Source organism: Corapipo altera, unplaced genomic scaffold (genome assembly GCF_003945725.1).
Source record: "Corapipo altera isolate COAL_440 unplaced genomic scaffold, ASM394572v1 22b, whole genome shotgun sequence".
Taxonomy (NCBI): Eukaryota; Metazoa; Chordata; class Aves; order Passeriformes; family Pipridae; genus Corapipo; species Corapipo altera.
The window spans coordinates 23,665,620-23,686,901 of record NW_020884876.1 but is presented as its reverse complement, the minus strand read 5'-3'; the positions used below and the strand labels follow the sequence as shown (position 1 = coordinate 23,686,901).

General features: G+C 37.2%; 1 protein-coding gene across 4 annotated transcripts in view; it reads right to left on the bottom strand.

The window, feature by feature from the left end:
• DKK2 (dickkopf WNT signaling pathway inhibitor 2) overlaps positions 1–20,376 on the bottom strand; it is a 100,050-nt gene extending 79,674 nt beyond the window's left edge. For 2 of the 4 annotated variants that reach the window (XM_027636290.1, XM_027636293.1), the window contains exon 1: positions 20,177–20,376. The gene's annotated coding sequence lies outside the window, so the exon portion shown is untranslated. Of the gene's footprint in view, positions 1–11,505; positions 11,573–20,176 lie in introns of those variants that run through there. The other 2 variants (XM_027636291.1, XM_027636292.1) reach the window with 2 other exon arrangements.
• Between the last annotated feature and the right edge of the window lie 906 nt (positions 20,377–21,282).

Below are 21,282 nucleotides of genomic sequence, written 5' to 3'. Positions count from 1 at the left end.
CAATAAGAATAAGGAACATTACCCATTTCTCAATAAGGCTCTTTTTCTTCTCAGGAAAACCTCTTCAGAGAGTTGAATCTGCCTAACAGCTGAGAGTCAACCACCATATAGAATCTGTTATAATGAGACATTTAAAATACTTAAAAAGTAAAAGAAACTTGGAAAATTAAATTATGTTTCCATTCATCTGACTTCATTCCAAGTCTGTAATGCCTATTACACATCAGCTGGGTTATATTTTAGAATCTTTTTAACTAGTTAGCATTGTTCTGGAGGTCAACATAATTTTTGACCTGATGAAGTAGAAAGGGGAGATTTATAAACAATATTGACTGGCTCATACCTAAGACATCAGGTCAGAACTATGCCATGCTTTCTCAAATTCTTTCTTGATTTCTTCAGGTCTTTAGAAGAGTACATCATTTTATGCTACGTAAGTCTCTGATTAAGAGGCCTTTACAGGTTTTCTGTCTTCTCCACAAATTTCACCCATAAGTAGGAACTAATCTGTCCCAGGCTGGAGTCCAAGTACCATGTTTTATACCCCACATCTTGCAGGTGAGTCCCACAGTTGCCGTGACAACTTTCTGTGCATGATACCAAAATTTGAATTGCCTGTCCTTTTAGGGCATCTGCTACTGCAAAAAAACTAAACTGCAAAACTAAAAAGTCCGAGAACACACTTAGAGGTCACTTCATCAAGAAAACTCAGTTTTCAAACTGTTATTTTAAATCCTTCTCCTATGCAGTTTACAGCACTTTTCAGGAGGCATGGAAACAGCAGGAAGGCAAGACAATAAATACAGTGGATGAGTACATGTAGTTCTATACACAAAAGCCCCACACCAAAAATCTCAGGAAAACTGAGAAGGAAGGGCTTCCAGTCTTCCTTGTAAGAGAAGTGTGAAGGAAAGGTTCCAGTCACTTTGCAGAAAGATCCTGACCAGTAGTGCAGTGTCTGAAGTGGGTTTCACATTGAAAGCAAGAATTCAAATCCTTTGACTTATCTATATATGTATATGTATATAGAGAGAGGCATGTGGATGTGTGTAATACACACATCACACGTGTGCTTTGTTTGCATTCACGTGGTGTTCTGCATGGATTTTCTGCTCTCCTTGCCTGAAAGCTGATCAGACATCTGGGAACATCTACATTGACCTCAGCAAACTTTGCACAGGTTTCTCAAAAAGCACTATGGGACAATCTGAATTCCAGAATTATGTTGCTTTGAGTGGTTTCCAAAAAGGCAAACAAGAAACTTTTTTTCCCCTGATCACAGAGAATTCAGAACCTTTTGGGAAAGCCTTTGAACTTCCATTAAGTGTGATCTGTTTAATGTTTGGATCTGTTGAAGGAGAGGCAGTCAGATAAACTGGGCCAATGCTGAAATGAACTTTCTTCCAACACCTCTACAAGTATAATCACATCTCCCTAAGCACCTCTGTAGATGATTGAATTAGACATTCAAAGAGGTGATAGAAAAACAGAAATCAGGCAAATAAAGATAATCTACCCTTTCTCTAGGCATCCAAAGGGATTCAAATCTGCAACAGAGGAGCTTTACATGTTCCACCACCTACCTAAAATATTAAATTCTCCATGGCTGATATGTCTTTAGAGCTGAAAACTGTTGGCAAAACATTTCTTGTTTTTGTCTCAGTCTAGGAAAATGAGATATTGTTTCTGTATTAAAGTACTCTGAAATGAGTCACCTACAGCAGAATAACCTGCCATATCCATTTGGTAACAATAGAACAGACATCAATTTTCAATCTTATCAGAAGTCACCAGTCCGTAAGTATTAGTGGCGCCTACTGAATTTTATCCAGGGACCTAACAGAAAACATCTGTTCTTTTACTTCACAGCAAACCAATAGATTAAATCAATGTTCTCTTTTCTCCTTTATTCCATTCATTAAAGGCATAGGTTTTCTTTCATTTTTCTACTATTTCTTTTAATAACTCACTTCTCCTTGCAAGTCAAATCCTAGTATATTATAGAGATTTCTATGTCTCTTTCTGGGCTTACTTGGGGAGACATATATCTACACACTTGCAAAAGACAAGCAGAAGTAATTATTTTTGAAGGACATTTACAAAGAGCTTGATAAAATTATACCTAGTATTTGGACCAAAGCCCAGCAATGCTTAAAAAAACCCAAAAAACCCTCCCAAATATTGCTTATTGCCTTTTCTGCCTTTTTTCAGGTCTATAATTTATGCTACAAAATGTGATGTAGTTACTGAAAAATCCACCTCTGATCTCATAAATTTCACCGATGTGCCAAAACATCACAACTGTCAAGTAAGATGTGCTTTGTGGAGCCACCCACACCATAACACTTACTTAGATAATTCATTACTAGATTCAGAACGGAACTACGTTTATGCACATCAACCCATCAGTTTGCATCATCCCACCCATATTGTATATTAGGTTTGCACCAAGACATACTAAACAATACAGCCCAATATCCAGCTTAATGTACTTACAGATGAAAAGCACTCTTCACTTAAATAGTAGACAAAACTAGGGACTTCTGGACTAAGAAGGAGAGAGATTAAGGTAAAAGTGATCCAAAAAACAGAGGCAGAATTTACTAATTCTGTAAACAGCAGAATTGGTATTAAAAATGATCACCAAGGTAGCAGAAGTGAGATTTTTTTCCTACTTGCACTGATATGTCTAAACATAGCAGAAATATTAATTTTTTTCCCCTAAATAAACAGCTCCAGATAGGGATCTTTAATATTAAAACTGAGGAAAAAAAACGGTAAGTGCACAGTTTTCCCCTTTTCTCTTTCCTGTGGAGATCTCATATTGTTTCTGCAATCTAACATGAAGTCAAAGTATGATCAAGTGTAAGTGAACATTCCTACTTTGGGTCTGATAGGTAGATGCAAATAAAACACAGGAACTTGAGCTGAAATTATGTTATACCTGTGATATGCATTGCAAAGGTATTATGAGAATTGTATGAGAGTTTTATTTTTTTTGTGTATGAGAAGCTGATAAACAGAGCTGGTCTATAATAAAGTAATATATACAAGTATATGAAATACTTTAAATCTTGCTGCAGGGATAAATCACCACCTGATCTAGAAAACAAGAGTTCCACCAGAACGTTTCATAGTATGCTGTGTGTGTACTACAGTCTGGCAGCATCTCCTAGAGAAAACCAGTAACGTGGGAACAGGGTAGTATTGCACCCAGTGCCTTACAATGACTGCAATCAAGCCTTTTGCCCAGCATTACAACTGAATTAAGTCAAAATAAATCAAAGCTCCTTCTTGGGTCTGTAACTTTGAAAGACACCATACAGCAACCTTAGAATCACATAATTTCAGATTTTTCTGTCCATTTAGTGCAGCACCATGAGAACCTTGTCACGGGGACTATTAGCTGTCAGTGAGCTGCAGCTTGAGGTAACTTCTTCACACAGCTTGAGGTGAGGATTAAGGGAATTTTCATTTGGAAAAAGAGAGTTATTACTGGAAATTAATTTAATATGGTGCCAAGGTAAAAGGAGATGTAAATAAAGAAACACCTCTTAGAACAAAAGAAGCAGAAAGTGGGGAAAAAATTAGAGAAGTGGCAATTCATAGCCAAGCAAAAGTTGGTCTGGAATGGTGCAATGGCTGAACATCTCAGATGTTGGATATCTTGTCAGTCAGGAACAGAACTGATTTAACTGTCATCTGATGAATGACAGAATAGCAAAGTCAGTCAAAAAGTGGAATATTGTCACTTTATATCTCAATTCCTATGAATAAAGCAGATTTTTTTTTTGAGATTTCTCTTTGTTAGCTATTACAATAATGGTGCCTCACTTTCTACTGAATAAAAACCATAAGAATGACTGAAGTAAAACTCCATAAAATAATTAGACCTACCCAAATACTGACATCAAATGTGTAAAAGTCATTGATAGTTCTCTGTCTCACGGGAAATTGAGATTGATGAAACACAGCTGTGTTCACAGCCATTGATAGCATACATCATCATTTCCACAGCATTCACTTTAAATTACTTAGCAGCTACAGTGCCAGTATAGATTATGGGATAACCCAGTCCTTTCTTTTAATGTCAGGCATCTGGAATTTCAGGGTCAGAAGAACCTTTTTTCCTTCTCTATTTTTTTTTTTTTGATAGATAAAGTAGTAATACCAAAGGCATGAGAATACCAACCCTTCTCTGAGCAATATGTATTCACATTGCACTCAAAAATAACTTTTAAAGTAATACTAAATTTTAATATATATTAATATCTAACCACAGAAGCACAGGAAAAGAGAGAGGAGCTTAGACTAACAAGAAGTTCAAAAAACATCCTGTAAAAGTATTGGCAATGCAGCATCCTTCTATATGAACCACAGCTGTGTGACTTACCTATTTTCATTACATTAGTAGAGCTGGGAGCCTCGTACCCTCAGAAAACCAGCTGAAGTAACAGAAGGTCCAAATGATCCCTTGTAACCAGAACTAGATGGTACTTAAATGCAAGACCATTCTGGACCATATTAAGTTGATCCTGGAATCACAACTGAGATACTTAAACACAGGAACTTTAAGCACCAAGAGATTTGACTGAAATCCAGCTGATGTGATTAAAACTGGGCAAGTACTTTGCTTGCCAGTTCAAGGATTCTAAGGCAGCCCCTGCATCTAAAGTAATTTTAGTATGAAAGCAGACTGCACAACTAATATGCACTGTGATTCTACCATGTTTAAAAAAAAAAAAAAAAAAAAAAAAAAGAGCAGCAACTGAATGTGCAGGAGGCTAGACTAACAAAAAGAAAACCCTGTATTTGCAGGTTATTTTTCTCAAAAATTGAAATTACCATGATTCCTAATAGAGTATTAACATTAGGAAGCAACAAAATAGTAAAGAGAAGATCTTCCAAAACTGGAAAGCGGTTGTTTAGTCTAAACCACAATGTAAAGTGTGAATAATAAAACCAGGAAACTTTGGATATTCGGTGGACTAATCCCTATAAAATAGCAATAGCCCCAGGAAGCCATAAGAGTAAAGCCACTTGACCATGTTATTAATTTTATGGAAATATATTCCAGAAAACCCACAACTGAGACATGTACACACTTCCATGCCATAGAGATCCTTTATAATCTACAAAATTTTAGTTTCCCACCATTTTATTTTACTAAACTTTGAGGTGATTGTTACATTACTGCTTCTTTTCCCGATGTAAGTTGTTGAGGTTTTTTGCTTGCTATCAGCTCCGTTTACAATCACATTTTTGTAAACTATCTAGGAAAGGTCACAAACTCCCTGATTTAACTACTAGATGGTTTGGTAATAGAGAACGCAAACAATTTCTCCTAAAGTGAGTGAAAATTTTGATGATCATTAAAGCAGCTCATCACTCAAAGCAGATTCTGGTTTGTTGTTTAGTCAATATATGTGTGTAAAGGGAGTTCACATTTATAAGTTTCATCACAGTATCTTAAACTACAACTCAGCTGTCCTAAGCCTATCAGTTTTAAAACTTTTCATATGAAATATGTAAATAATCTGAAGTCCCATTCAGCATCACAAGTTTAATGCTCTCGGACACTTGAACAATAATAAATAAATAAAAAGCCACCAAATATATTGCATTTCTTGAAACTTTCCACAGAAATTGGCCTCACTGGCTACAGGTTGTGTTATGTTTATTTCCAGAAAATAAAGTAAAAATGTGCATACCACAGCTGTGATTTTAACCTGAGATCTGACAGGATACAACTCTAATTTTCATTCTGAACCAAGAGCCCTTTTGTGCTCCTGTACATCAGTTAGGAAGCTGCAGTAATTAATCCAACACAAGGGGATAATATTCCACCTCAAAGCATACCCTAGCCAAAGATGGCCAGATGGCACCTACCTTGCATAACTCATCACCTACTGTGGTAAGTCTGCTTGTAACAAGACAGAAACAGGTAGCAAATTTATCTCAGAGATAAATTAATACAGCTATTGAGTATATGTCATTTATTCCCCTTAGTCAACATTGTATAGCAAACTACTGTAAAAGGGCAGGACTACTAAGAGAGAAAAAATAAGTGATTCTTTTGTACCAGATTAGATATTCTCCAAGTAGGAAGACATTGCCTATCTGGAAAGTACTCGATGCTTTTCTTTTCCAGTCTTAAATACATGAACACAATCATACATTGCAACTAATAAATTCAAAGCAATGCCTAATCTGCCTCAGTTTACATCTCAGTTGTCCCAGCACATTCATGAACTTGAATGATCTAGTGAGGGCAGAACACATTCCATCACTCTTTGAGAACAAAATAGACTCATTGACCTATTGTATCTGTTTGTACACACACAAAAATACAGCTGTGCACAGTTTTCCTCAGAGAGAAGAGAAGCAGCCTGGACCGTTTTCCAGGCTGGGTGGTAAGTTTTCACACTCCCCAGTTTTGCCAGGCTACAGCATGTTACAATGACATTTCTGTTTTCTGTCAAGGCCAGATGTCTGATGTCTTTTTTTTTTCCCCTATATTTTTTGTATTTGGGGAAACAAAACTCTCTTTCCTGGGAACTTTTTGTGCAAGTATTTCCCTACCTGAAATATTTGTCGTGTCTGAAAAGGCACTTTGCAAGTCCCTAAATCCCTGTTCTAATCAGGGGTTCCAAAACTTGATTTATGCAAGCAGTAACTGAGCCTTATTGCACTGTGATAAAGCCATTCAGTAGTCATACAACTCTGTAGCAGCCTAGTATATGGCTGGTTTTAAGTGTGATTGCTTGTTCTGTTGGTCAGACGCAATTGCAGAGCCTGGGGAACAGTGATGTATAGCAGTAGACTGTATTTTTATTTTTAATTCATTTTTGATCCTCTGGTGAGCTCCACCAGAATGTGTACTCACTGTTTTAGCTAGGCTGGGCTGGTATCCAGCATTAGAGATATTGAATAGGAAGAGCAAATTCTGTCCTGTATCCATTTTTCTTCTGCTTCCATGTGCTGTTGGTAACAACAGCACAAAAAATAAAACATAATTGACCAAGAGTTTATGCCTCAGAGTAATTTATCCATGCCTTGTGTTTTCAGTGCTGTTCTTCCAAGGACTGAAGTCACCACAACCAATTCAACCTGTTTGACCACACTGGCAGAAAACTCCTTTAAAGATCTTTGCAAAAGGTGCTAGAAAAATGGCAAAGACTATTCGCCTTTCCTTTCTTGTAGCACCAATCACAGTGTCTTTCCATGCTCCCCAGGATCAAGTACTTCCCTAAGAAGTTACTGTACTTCTTAAATAGCTATAGTTTTAGGTCCATCTGCCTACATTATATACCTACATGCCTCGGATGAGTACATGAGTCATAACACCTTCTCACCTCCTGCTGTCCACATCTCGTTAAATCACAAAACATAAAAAGGGATGCAAAAGTTGATCACCATTGCTATGGGTGACCACAAGCAGTACGTATTCTCTCCTTACCCTGTATCTTGCATACTTTAGGTATTCGGTCATTCTGTCGCTCAAATTATTTTATTCTTCCTTCTTAAAAAGGAAGTATGGAAGCAGGTGACACTCTACAAGAGTATTTTTGGTGTGAAAATGTCTGCAGGGGCAGCTCACTTGGGTGGGCCATCTCCAAGATGGGAAAATCCCCAAGACCAGCTCTGGAGAGGCCCGCAGTGCTTATATAGGGAGAAAGGTAGCAGCAATGGATATTACAGTAACTGCTCTGGAAAATTCCCCCTCCTCCCCTGAGCATCTGTTCTACACGTGTTGAACAGATCTTCTTTGTCTCTTGTCCAGCAATATGCGAACGAACTCGAGTTCCCTTGGGGAATGAAGGAATACAAGAGAAGTCAGCCTAAAGATTTGTGCTGGAAGGATAAAAGATAACAGCCTGTCAAACTGCAGACCTTTAAAGCTTAACACTTTCTTTCAAATTTGCTCTCACACTGCTATCTACTGCCAAAATATTACAAGTTTGTGACCCCAACTTACATTTACTGTTTCTTATCAAGACATTTCAGATGAAAAAAAAAAATGTAGAGAAAGTACAGTGTATAAACAGGAAAATTTAATTGGTAAGTTTGTATCATAAAATTACCATGAGATTTGTTCAACTTTTAGCAATCACAACTGTGCAACACAGCCTATGGACTCAGGCAAATACTTGCTCTGGTCATTTCTTTGCAGAAATGATTTTATTTCTTCCCACAAATAATTTTATTTCTTCCCACACATACAAACCTTCCTCAGGACCCCTTGAAAAGTTTCAATTCACAGTTTAAACCTGATAAATTCAAAATGCCAAAACATCAGATCTTGTGTAGTTGAAAGTCCAAGCTACCTAACCACATAAACTTATTACAATTTCATGTACAATCAAAGAGTTATCCAAGATCACTCAAAAAAGCATGAACTAAAATATTTGGGGTCTTTTTTAGTTTAGAGTGGCCCCATAAAAGCACTGTACAAATGTTCCCAAGCTCCTTGTAAGAGAGTTGGCTTCAGAAAAGTACCTTTAGGTCAGAGCAGGACAGTAATTGAAAAAAAGAAGTTCTATTAACAACTAAAACATATCAGTGCAGCATCATAACAAGACCAGGTTGATTTAAGGTCCCAAGTCCCCAGTAAGATATTTAGTTGGTAGCATTTGCCTATACTGATCCTCCTGGAGTCAGCTTCATGTTTCAAATTCACAGGGTAGACAAATTTACCCATTTTCAGGCTGCAGTACACGGTAAAGCACTAACACTTCAGACTTACTTTTGAGTAATTCACACAGTTTCTGTAAACAGTTGTAATCAGAGGAAGAAAAAATGGCCTGGAAGCCATTCTTTTGTCACTCCCTGAAAAGAAAGGCTGCAAATGCTCATCATGAGGAACATAAACTATGTACTGAGGTGGAAATCTTCAGCTACTTCTCAAAGGAATTGGGAAAACTAACACAATATGTGTGATATGCAAATATTATTGCACAAATTTTTAAAATTACTAGCTAATTGAATTAATGAACATTTTGAATTTTACTCTATAGTACAGCTGCATTTAAATGCCGGTCCACTTGCTTCTCAGCTGGTAATTTAAACAACCCTTAGCGAGGATAAACATTTCAGAGCATGAGAGGCATCTTACTTGGATGAAGTGGTATTTACTTAAAAGTAAAACAAATGATCAGTACGAGAAGCACTCATGAGAAAAGAAAATTAAAAAAAAAGAAGGAGCAGTGGAGATAAAGGGGGAATTTGGGAGAAAGACAATTTGGAGAGCACAGATGGCAGGTTGAGGAAGTGCTGCTTCCTCCATACTCCTATTTCTAGTGGCCTCCTGCATGCTCTGGCAACACACTCGGGATTTCCATGAGAGAGCATTGGCATATAAGACACACTGGAGTTGCTGGGAGTCATCCTCTGCTGGCTTTGTCTGCACCTGGACACCAGCCTTGCACAAGCTGTATGAGAGAAGTTGGCTGCTTCCTCACACATCGGCTTCTGGCAAAGATGGGTGTAGAACAGTAGTACCAGTTCCTACAAAACCAACCTGTGGTCCCCCTGGTCCACCTACAGAAGAGTACACAGCATGTGTCTTAGATCACCTGGATCCCCCATCCTTCAACCTCCATGTTTCCTTGCTGCAATTCTCTTCTCACAAAGGTCACCCAGGAGCTGACTAACAGAAAAATCTATTAGCTGCTGTTCACCTGGTCTAAATTTTAAAAGGTGAACAAGAGGGTACAATTCCTATTGTGAATCCCCCATTCTCTCCTTTTCCATGGACTTTTCTGTTATTACATTTCTTGTTGAGTATAGATCAACATTTTGATATCATGCATGATGGAAACTCTCTTGGTTTTCTGGAATTCATTACAACCTTGATCTGCTTCAAGCATACTGGTAAGCATGAAACAATAGAAAGAGCCTTCCAACTGTCACCTTGGATTTGTCATCAAATATAGAATATTATCAAAAAACTTTCAAGAGTTGAAATATATACCTTCCAAACTGGCAAAATAAGCAAAACAACACTTCATCATGTTTAAGTGACTCACAGGTGTCTCCCTACACCATTTATATTGACTTGCAGTGAGCTACAATCGTCCTGTCAGGTGGGTTTTAAGCTTTATCAAGGGTCAAAGCCATTCAAACAAAAAATCCAATAATTTTGGTATTATTACAGTTGATAGTTAACATATTTTATCACATCATGATAAAATATGTATTGTAGCAGTGAGACTCCACTGCCTGTGTATATGCCATACATCTAGTCCGCAGTGCATCTTTTAAAGCAGTGTGGACAGTTAAAGTTAGCAAACTGCACCAGCTCATTTCTAAGATACAAATTCACTGCAAGCCATCAATGAAAGTTCTCAGATCTGTTATGCCACTTATGCAAAAACCTAACTTATTTCATCCGCAATACTATCAAAACTGCTCTTTGAATACTTGAAACATAACCATTGGCTTACAGTCTGACGTAAAACATAGGTATTGCTGTAATTTAAAATGTGTCAGTTATAGTATGTTTCTAAGTTTAATATGTGTTAGTTATAATATTACTGTGTGTTTTAATGCACTGGAGTGTGCGTTGTCTGAAACCCAACAGGCAATTTTTGAAAACTTCAAAATTACCAAATTACCAAAATGATTTCAAGTGATCTGTATGGTCAGTTGGATAAAATTTGTAATACAGTAACCATATAAAAATAGTGAATAATTGATTCAGCAACTATTCCTCATGTAGCCATTTTTGTTATTTAAAAAATAAAAATAATGCTGCAAGCCTTCTGTTGTTGACTGGTTTTCTGTGGTATAGAAGCACTAACATCAATAGCCTCTGCCTCTCAGTAGTAAAAATATAGGCCTATGTATCCGCATATTAATACTATAACATTTGAAGAGTCTGAGTCTTGACTAAAATGAGTCCATCTGCTGTGCTTCAAGTAAGATATTCCCATAAAATACAGATGCCATTAGAGATGTACACTTGCAGTCTCATGCTTTGGAGTTTAAGAAAAAAAGCTAAACCTTCTGCCTTGAAGAAAAAAATATCTAAGGTAAACCAACTAAGCACAAATGGCTTCATCTTTTGATGTTGCTGGATCAAGCATTCTTTGCTGGCATGTTCAGAATCAAAAGAAACATCCTGATAATGAGACATAGTGTTTTTGTGATCTTTCTTGATTTCCTGTATTAACATTAATGAAATAAAGAAGGCAACATCTGAAGTCTAAGGTCTTCATTCTTGCATAGCACATAAAAAATAATTTTAAAAAGTCCTTTATGGCCAAAAAAGAATTAAAAAAAGAAGTTACTTATACATCTCTCAGACAAAAACATTATAAACTTATTTTGTGATATGCAAACCTATTTCTCATTAAGTTTGATGTTCTCTACTTACTTTCCTCATATGTTTGCTAATGCTCCATTTATGGGAAAATTCACATAAATGTTCAGGCCATTTGCATTGCTCATATCCCCAGAACAGGGTTTACTTGAAGCTAACATGACACATAGGTACATACTGACCCATACACAACAGGACTTTCACATGTTGCTTGTATATTTATTGTCCTTCTATAGAAGGAATTCTTCGTAACAACTCTAACTTCTCGACCTCCCAGAAAAACTGTTTGGGGAAAAATAAAATCTAATTAGTCATCTATAAACAGATGTCTTTTTCTTTTCCTGAGTATCAACAGTGAAAACCATCTTCCCCTCAAGTAAAATAGAGTTGGAATATGACTTTGGCAAGTCCTACTGCTCTTATATCACCCCTGAATGAATTTCAGAGGAGTCTTGATTTCTGGTTTCTGTTCACTCCTACCATGATGAAAATACAACTGTTCCAATTTTAAGAACAGAAACTAAACACCAGCAATTTAAGAACTGCTCCAACTAAATGTCTTGAGAAACATTAAAAGTTTTCAGTTCACTGAAGCACTTAGATGTGCATAACTTTAAAGATAACAGTTGACTGAATTGGTTTAAAACAAAATTATCCCTAAACTGGAGTTTTAGGTACATATAGCTTTCCTCTGATGTGAGTCAGAAAAACACCTTCTTTGACTTCAATTTAATAAGGCACAGGAAATATGTGCTTAAGGGTAGTACCTTCTTTCTCAATTGGCCAAGGAGGGTAGCTAGTCGTGGCACAGAACCATTCCTCATTGTTTAAGCTGTTTATCTATGCTGTAGAAAGAAATCACTGTTTGTATGCAGCTTTGAGAAACAGTTCTGAGTGCTACTGTCTTCTGGAGGGAGTATGTGAGCCTTCTGTCAGCCATCCAGGATGTCACAGAAAAAAATGGGACCACGGGCAGTTTTCAGTCTCGAGCTCTCTTTGAACACACAAGTCAGCAATAAAAGGCCCAAAGAACCTGTGATCTCTGTTATCTCACCTATTCTACCAGGAAATGAAACCCATGAGGGCAAAGATATCGTCTCCAAACACATTTCTACTAGCAAAATTATTCTGGGCCAACTTTGATCCATTATAATGTCTATCAGTGACATACTTGAGCCTATACTGGGGATCCTAAAATTGGATTTGCCATCTTATTTAACCACTCCTCATTTTCACTCCTTCTTGGTCTCCTATCTATATCAGATAGGATTCTGAGCAGGGAACAGCCTTTGTAATGCTCAAATTGGGGGGGAAAAAAAAAGATCCCCTTGCATTTGTTCCATGATTATGCAAAAAGTTCCCCCCCCCCACAGGTTTTTATATTGAAGCATAAGAGACATGAGGTATGAGAATAGATGTTAGTTAAAACTACTTCACTGAAATTAAAATATAAGTCAAAGCACTGTTAAAGAATTTACAATTTTTACGTGTTAGGTTCTCTAAGAAAAGTATTTTTTACTTAGATATCAAAATATTTACAGTAATAATAAATGTTATATGACCACTGACTGGACCATAACATGCTAAAAAAAGAGCATCGCTTTTTGTACTTTCAGTTTAGTTACTTCATCATTCCTATTAAAGTCTTATTTTAGGGTATCTAATTTCTCAAAGCTCATGCCTGCATAAACATTTAAGCTTCTTATTAATATAGCTGAGCTTATTTCTTTTTATCTTAATATATTCAGTACCTCAGAAGGCGCCACAGCTGGAACGCAGTTCTTGGATATGGATCTTAAGTGCTTCAAAGAGAATGGGAGAGGTCAGCATGCCTGAAAGAAAAGATATCACCACTGCCAAGGACCAAAGAGATTGTGACAAGATGGAAATATAGAAGTTAATATAGAAAACCAGGGATAGAACCACTGAGGTTCTAGTGGTAGGAAAGTTAAATTCTTTGCTTTCTGAAAAGGAACCACAGAGCATATTCAACAAACAGAAAAAGCCTTCACAAGAGGTAAGTGAAGGCTGATAACTCATTGCAAGGCTACAAAAAAGAGATTCCTTACAGAAACATGAATCAGCTTAGGTAAAATAAAACCACTTCGTAAACCAATATTATTTCTGAGAAACAGCCCACTCCATTTTTGCCAAGTTAAAACATCAGGTTCTGACATATTTGAATAGTTGATTGGGCTGCTTGTGCATATGCATAGACATACACACACACATCCTTAATTTCTGGCTTTGAGCCATACTGGAAGTAGTGAGGTACCACAGGAAAATGCTCCTTGCAAAAGAAGCATAATGCATCAGTTTTGTTCAAAGTAATATTAGCAAACCAGTGTAAATGAAATCAGCATTTGCCCCAGTTGGCTCAGAGGAAACAAAGTTCTAAAGTTATTAAGAAAGTTCAAAGGAAATATGGAAAGGAAAGGGTCTAATGAAAAGGAATGTTTATATGGAGTTTCAAGTAGTTTGTGTCCATATACAAATATTTGTTCAGGGATTATTGTTAATGAAAATTCTTCTTATTGAGTTCAGCCTTTGTAGCATCTTTCAGTTTTCCTAAAGTTAGACAAATCCAGCAAAGCAAGCATTCCAGATGTTGTTTTTATGATGCAGACAGGCATCTTATAGGTAAGGTCACCTCATCCATTTCAGTTGCGTATACTGTGAGCCACATTGTTCTTGTCCCATTTGTTTCCCCACATACAGGAAGCTGAGCTCCTTTCAGGTACATAGTAAAAAGCAATGAAGAAGAACAGAAATTTCACACATTAATACTTTAATATCCAAATATCCAAGCACTCACACATTAACTCACCATCCCCAGCATGTGCAATGAAAATTCTTATACCTCTGTGAAAACTGCATGTAACAAATGCTGAATTTGATGGCCAAGTGCAATGAAAGGCTGACAAAAACTGGTAAAGAACAGGCAAGACAGGAGAGTCATTTTGTCAAATGAACAAATCAAGATAACATTTAAGGATGGCTTAGCACATGCAGAAACCTGCAACTGGTACAATCAGTGACCCAGAATCAACAGGGTAGAGACTACAATTCTGGAAGACCAAGTATTCTACTTTCCCCATTGCTACACTAGTGTAATCCTTAAACCAATTTAGGGTATGTCGTACTCCAACTACAGGCTTCCTTGGCTCTTGTGCCCAAGCGCACCCAAGTTCATTCATTATTGATATGATGTGTATCTGTTGCACCTGGATACTAGATAAAGTTTGCCATTGTTCTGCTTGTCAACATCCTCCAAACCATATATATGTTTCATATTATGAAGGAAGACAGATTAATATTGAAAACGGGCTTTCCAAAAAAACCTGGGTAAATACAATCACTGTATTAATTTCAGACGCTTGGAAATTTGACAAAACTCTATTATAAAAGAAAATTATCAGAAGGGCTGTTTCTAGTCAGAAATTGTGCTAGCAAGTAAAGTTATGCTAGCAAAGTTCAATAAATATGTACAAGACCAACATACTAAACAAGTTGCTAAACCTACATTATTAAGTATGAAAATAAAAATATGTAGCTTAAATCACACACATACACTTGCTTTAAAAAAGTTTCAGTGTTGTTTTATGTGACATTTTCCATTAATTTCACCTAATTTAGTAATTGCAGCTACAGATTCCTTGGGTTAGAGCCTCTCAGTAGTAACACAAAAATCTATACACTCAAAACCTCTCTTTTATAACAAGTCTCACTAGTTGCCAAATACTGTTTTTGGGGGGATGTCCTTCTCTAATAGTGATGCATTGATGGTACAGCAGCACAACTCACAATCCAGATTCAGAACACAACCAAAATTTCTGTCAAGTTCTTCACCTCATGACAAATAAATCAATACTTGCTTCTCATGCCTCATGACATATTAATATTTACTTCTCGTATGATGACTCAAAAGATACTGAATAGACATATTTATTTTACCCTTTATCCTGCTAAGAGAGAGTAAATGAAGTTTGAGCAAATCACAGACAAGTGGTACACAAGACTGCAAAGCATCCCATCACAGATAATACAGATATTACCAGCAATGGTTACTCATGCCTCATTGCAGCTTGTAGAGAATGGAACTATTGGAACTGGCACTGAACCACAAGAACAGAGGAAGCCTGGAAACAGCTCCACAAGTAATCTTTGTGAAGCCGTGCAGATCCTTCTCCTGCAAACAATTTCTGTGGGCAGAACGTTCCAAGGGCTGCAAATTCATGGGCCAGGTCCCTCTGAACTGTGCAACTGCTAAAATGAATCTGATGTTTTCACTAAGGTAAATTTAGTTTCTTTTATTCTTCTTACATTTTCAACCTCAAGATAACTGGAAAATGAAAATGTCCATTTTTTTCTTCAACATATCTTGAAATGTGCTTTTAAAAAACAGCTTTAAGGACTGAGAGTTAAAAACCAGTATCAATAAATGTCACAGAATTTTGCATAAAAATTGTTTTGAATGGATTCAGACAATGTCATTTAGGTTTGGTGTTACAGGCTTTTAGATGCTCTTAAACAAAAGATTCTGAAGCACCAGTTTTAGTTGATTTTATTTCAGTTAATTGCAGCCTAGAAGTCTATATTAATTTGGAAGTAAATTTACAAACAGTAAAATCCCTCCAAGTCTCAATGCAGCCATGCTTTTTCCTGGCTTACATCAAGGCTCTCTGGCTATCACATTATAATTACCATCATAGTTTTGAAGGCAACATTAGTAAATAAGAGAGACTGCTGCAAACAAACTTGCATTCTCTAATTACAAGCATCACAGTTTCTTCATGAAAGGGAGAGCAGAGTGCCTTGAAGCACAACAGTGGAACAAAGGTTGAGTAACTGTTGGTCTGATGTCCCCTACCACTTCATTAGAAACAATTTCTTTGCAGCGTTTCAGTTTTCCTTGTTGACTTTTCACCTGAGTACTGAGCACAGTTGATTCCACTTAGTTCATAGGAGGTCGATCATATCATGCACTCAGGCTGTCCCTCTGCAGTGTAACATACAGAACAATAATCTATTTGAATTGATGATTCCTTTGTAAATGAAGCCAAACCACAAGATCAGAACCCTGCGATTGCGTAGAAGGGCAACGAGTGACATGGCTTATTTACTGATTGATACTTCTCTATAGTAATAACACAGCTTCTATTGGAAAACATCTGGAAACGATACAGTGCAATAGTTCTTTTAAAATAATGAGGTCTATCAATCATTTGTATGACCAATGAATGTGAAAGAGCTTCATGTTGTCCATAAAAAAACCAGACTTGATGCTACTCACCCATGACTGGTGCTTTCACATTGGCCAGGACAATTAGGTATCTGCAGAGCAGCTGCTGTAGTCATAACAGAGTGTATCTTCTTCGAAAGGATGCATGTGCCAAGACTAGGGAGTGCACAGTGTGGAAAATAGTTCACCAAAGAAAAGAACAAAGCCACAACTACAAAGGTAAATAAGTCAAAGAGACTTAGCTCAATAAGATTTACAGGATCTCGAGCATGACTTCAACCATTGAATACTAACAGAAATCAGTCACTGGTTGTTTAATTCTTGTGGGTTTTTTTCTTTGATTATGTCACTTCAAAGACTACAGGTAAGTCGTGGTATCATTAATTCTCTCTCAGTATAAACCAGATAAGACTAACGCGTAAGAAGTGTATGTCACCATACAGGATAAGCAAATACAGACCTGGAAAAATAGAGGTGGAATTTGGCTTTGTAAGAACTTACTGCTCATTAGTGGCAGCAAGATTTCAGTAAAACAAGCCCAAATGCTTGCACTATTCATTATAGTAACACTTAGTTCTGCAAAGAGAACCAAACCTAACTGTCAAGTCATCCCAGCTGTTTCTACTCTCCACAGTGTTACTTGACAGGTCAAACTCACATCTCTTGCCATTGCAACGCATTCTGGTGAGCCTGAGCAGTGTGTGAATAAGAAGCAGGAGAAAGGGAAGAGAGAAGGAAACTGCAGACAACAAGGAGGAGAAACTGACAGTGAGGAATTCTTATAGTTGCAGAGAGGGACAGAAAAATTAGTCTGATGTGGGTTTGCATTGCTTGGATCAAGTAAAATACACTTAGGTTTTTTAATTTGAGAATTTTCTATCATCTGCCAAAGAAATGGGATTCAATCTCAGATTTCACAGATCAGATCCATTATCCAAACTACTCAGACTTGGGCAACATTGGACACCTCTGTCCACATGAAGGCAACAAATCAAAGGTCTGAATTTCCTTTGCATCTCCTACCAAGTGCAATTATTTCAAATTGTTGGAATTAAACATATATGGGCAAGAAGTTACTTGGATCCAAAATATGACTGATCACATATTTCCATACATTTTTCTAGGAAGATGGAAATAAGGCAAGTATTTCTCATTTACTATCCAAAATGCCATTTCAAGAGAACCTTTTGCCTTGAATCTTGAGTTTAGGTAACTTTCAAGTTTAGTGCAGAGCCCTTTACTATTTAATTAGTATTTCCTCTGCTGTTCAGTCCCTACTTTTCTCACTAGCTTTTCCTTTCTTAGGCTAGATGTGGAGAAAACAATTGATTAACCAGTCACATTCCCAAAAATATAGGTAATAGAAGTAACTTTAGAGTAGAACAATCAAAGCTACATGAGGAAGGCACTGACTTCTGCTATGAAGCTCCAATCTACCATTTCATCAACACTGCTGTGACACTACATTCCCCACTATCCCAATTACTTAGTCCTTTCTATTAAAAAGTTATTCCAAGGGTCATAGAAGAAAATGAAGGAGTTCTATAGGACAGTGAAAATCCTCAGTAGAAATATGAAGAGTACAGAATACTCTCAGGCATGCAGAAGACCAAAGATGATAGACGTAAATAAAGTCTAATTGTCAAATTGTCTATTTTTTTCTCCAATTTTTGGGGAAAGAAAGATCTGCTATCAGCCATTTATACTAATAATATATAACACTATCACATCACCTTAGGGAAACGCAGCCAGGACCATGACACAATGTATCTTCTGACACATAACGGGTAGCACTTCTTGAAGCATAGCCTGGCTTGCACAAACTCTGGGTGAGGTTACAGAAATCACAGAGAAAGAACAGCCCAGAAGACAGGGTTTGAAGTCAAATCTTGAGTCACAGTATTTCCTGTCACACAACACAAGGATTTATTGCCATTAGCCAAAGACAATGTCTTCTGAAGACTTCAGCTCTGAGAATCTCTTCATGGGAAACCTTGACGTAATATAAGCCCCCTGGTATTGGCTGAATCATGTTCACTCTCAACTTTTACTTCAACCACAGCAGAAGTAGCACTAAAAGGACTCCCATTTGACATCAGCTGAAATTACATCAAGGTCCTTGCTCATACCACCACGTAGAAGACTCAGGTATCCTAATGTTAAGCATAACCAGCAAACAAGGGCAACAACAAGAATTTACAAATAAAGGGTTGGTAATAAAATCTGTTTCTCAAGTACCTCCTATACAAGTACATGCACTACAAAACAGTATTCTAAAAGTAGCTATTTATAAGCAGAGAGATGAATTAGGTTAATTTTTCTCATTCAGTAAAAGATAGTTTCTCAAGCCCAGACTGGTGAAAGAGGTGAATGCTGAGTCTGAGGTCAGATGGAATATTGCCCTTTCAGATCAATGCAGAAAAAGTGTCTTTTGCCTAATAAATAAACAGAGCAGCGGGGAAGGGGGCGGGGGGGAGGGGGGGGGAAGGGGAAGGAAGCCTAATTATACCAACCTTACTGAGAAACATTTCCAAAAATACTTATTGACATTATCCAGAGTGGAAAGTTTCAGGGGGAGCAGGGAGCACCAGAGGTGTTTTATTTTATCTTGGCATGAGTAGGGAAATTATAGGAATGATTTCTAAGTGTGGCAAATGCAGCTGCTTCTCAAAGACATAGTTTAAGGGTTCTTCATAAAGCCATAAACTCCTTGAGAGACTCATAAAGAGCTGGCATGGTTTCACATAAATTTAAGAACTTCTTTTTTTTTTTAAAGAGCCAGTTGGATACTGTTGTAACAAAGCTTGAGGCAACACCATTAAGACCATAGTGATAATATAGTGATCCATTGCTTCAAAGTATCACCATGTTCAAGTCTAGGCCCTCTAAAACTCCTGTTAAAATTACACTAATCCAAAGATTTCAACTAACAAGCAGATAAACCTTCCCAAGGATGATAGTCTCCCTAAATTTTAGCAAATCAGTTTTCTGTACAGTAACTACATAAACAGCCAGAAACAACTCAGAAGGAAAAAGTTAAATGCCTCATTAAATCTTACCAGACTAGTGTTGTGACTACAAGAAACATTCCTGTTGTGTGTGAACTTTGGATGGGGATGGAGAGAGATACAAAGGCTGGAGGTCAGTCACAAAGAGTGCTTTGCACTAGGCAGAGGTAACTTTTCCCTTTAGGGGTGTCATACTGGCCAGCACAGAGATTGAAGAAAAGGCTAATACAAAAGCAGAAAGTTTCTCAATTTTCAGCAGGAAATTCTCCATCAAATATAAATTATGAGAAATGAAAAACTGATACTCCATTGTTGAAAATGTTTTGGTCATCTGTGATGCCAACACAAGCCAAGACTGCTCCAGGGAGTATAGTAATGTGAGTTTCCTAGGAAAGCTGGGGTTTGACTGGATAAACCACAAACTCATGTCCTTTAGGTAGAAAGCTGTACATATTTGTCCTCAGCGATTTTGAAAGGCAGAGGTTTTCTAGAAAAAAAGATTAATTGACCAAAACGCTTTCACAAACAAGGCCTGGGTTGGAAGGCAGCAGTAGGGTTGCAGGGGTTGGTTTGGCTTGGGGGTAGGCACCTTGGGGATGTTACCTGACCAGGCTCCAAGCACACTGTAGAGTCACACTCAGAAAGATGAAGATGCTTTGGACACTTTGATTCACACCAAACATCCACACAACTTCTCTTGATTTCTCCTTCCCACATTTTGTTTCCACTGCCGCACAGGAAAGCAGAAAGACTGTTATGAGTTTGTTCAGGTCTGTTCTGCAGATCTATAGAGCACTTGCATCTAGGGTAAGGGATTAGTATTTAACATTTGACAGAATACTTATGAAGATGGGACTTTACCAACATTCATTCAATGTTCACCTCACGTACATAAAAAAATCCCAATTCCTCTGCTTTAAAATTCCCAGCATCTATTTTAAGGTTTTTTCCAGTGTACACACCCCCCCCACATTTTTGGTTTACTAGGAGAATTGCAACATGGCATTCAGCAAGAATACCACTTTTTTTTGTATTTATGATTCTTTTAAAGCCTTGCTTACTGTACTTGTTGTTTCCAAGAATGAAGGAACTATTTAGTATAGTGCTAATCTAAAGCTACAAATACAATTCCCCAAGAAAACAAAAAAGGAATACATGCATACATTTCAAATATTTATCCTAAACCAGCACTCCTGCATAATGCAGTAGACCCATTCATCCTTGTTTTTCCTAAAAAGATGAAAGATTGTGGTTTCCACAAATCGCAGATGTCAACAAATGTCATCTCTGGCAAGCAGGAAGGAAATCATAACTCCTGGACATAAAATATTCCACTGAAAATACTTTCTCCTACATAAAGAAAGGAGATTTTAATTCAAATATGTCAAACAATCACTAAGATTGTATCATTTATGCACAAGGGGTGTGAAGTGACCAATAAAATCAAGTCACATTCATCCAGTAAAGATTAAAAGAAGCACTTCGAACAAGATCACACTCAGAAACAAAGAGAGCTTTTATCAGTAGGAAACATCATCAAGATGAATAATAAATATTTTACAGTTATATTTTCAGGTACATTTCAAGTGTGCCACATTTTGCATCAGGTAATTAGGCAAGGAGCTCGTTGTTCTAAAGTCAGGTTCACAACATGTCTCACCAGGTGATTTTGCGTATCAACAGTTTAAATCTTCACACGTGATAATAGA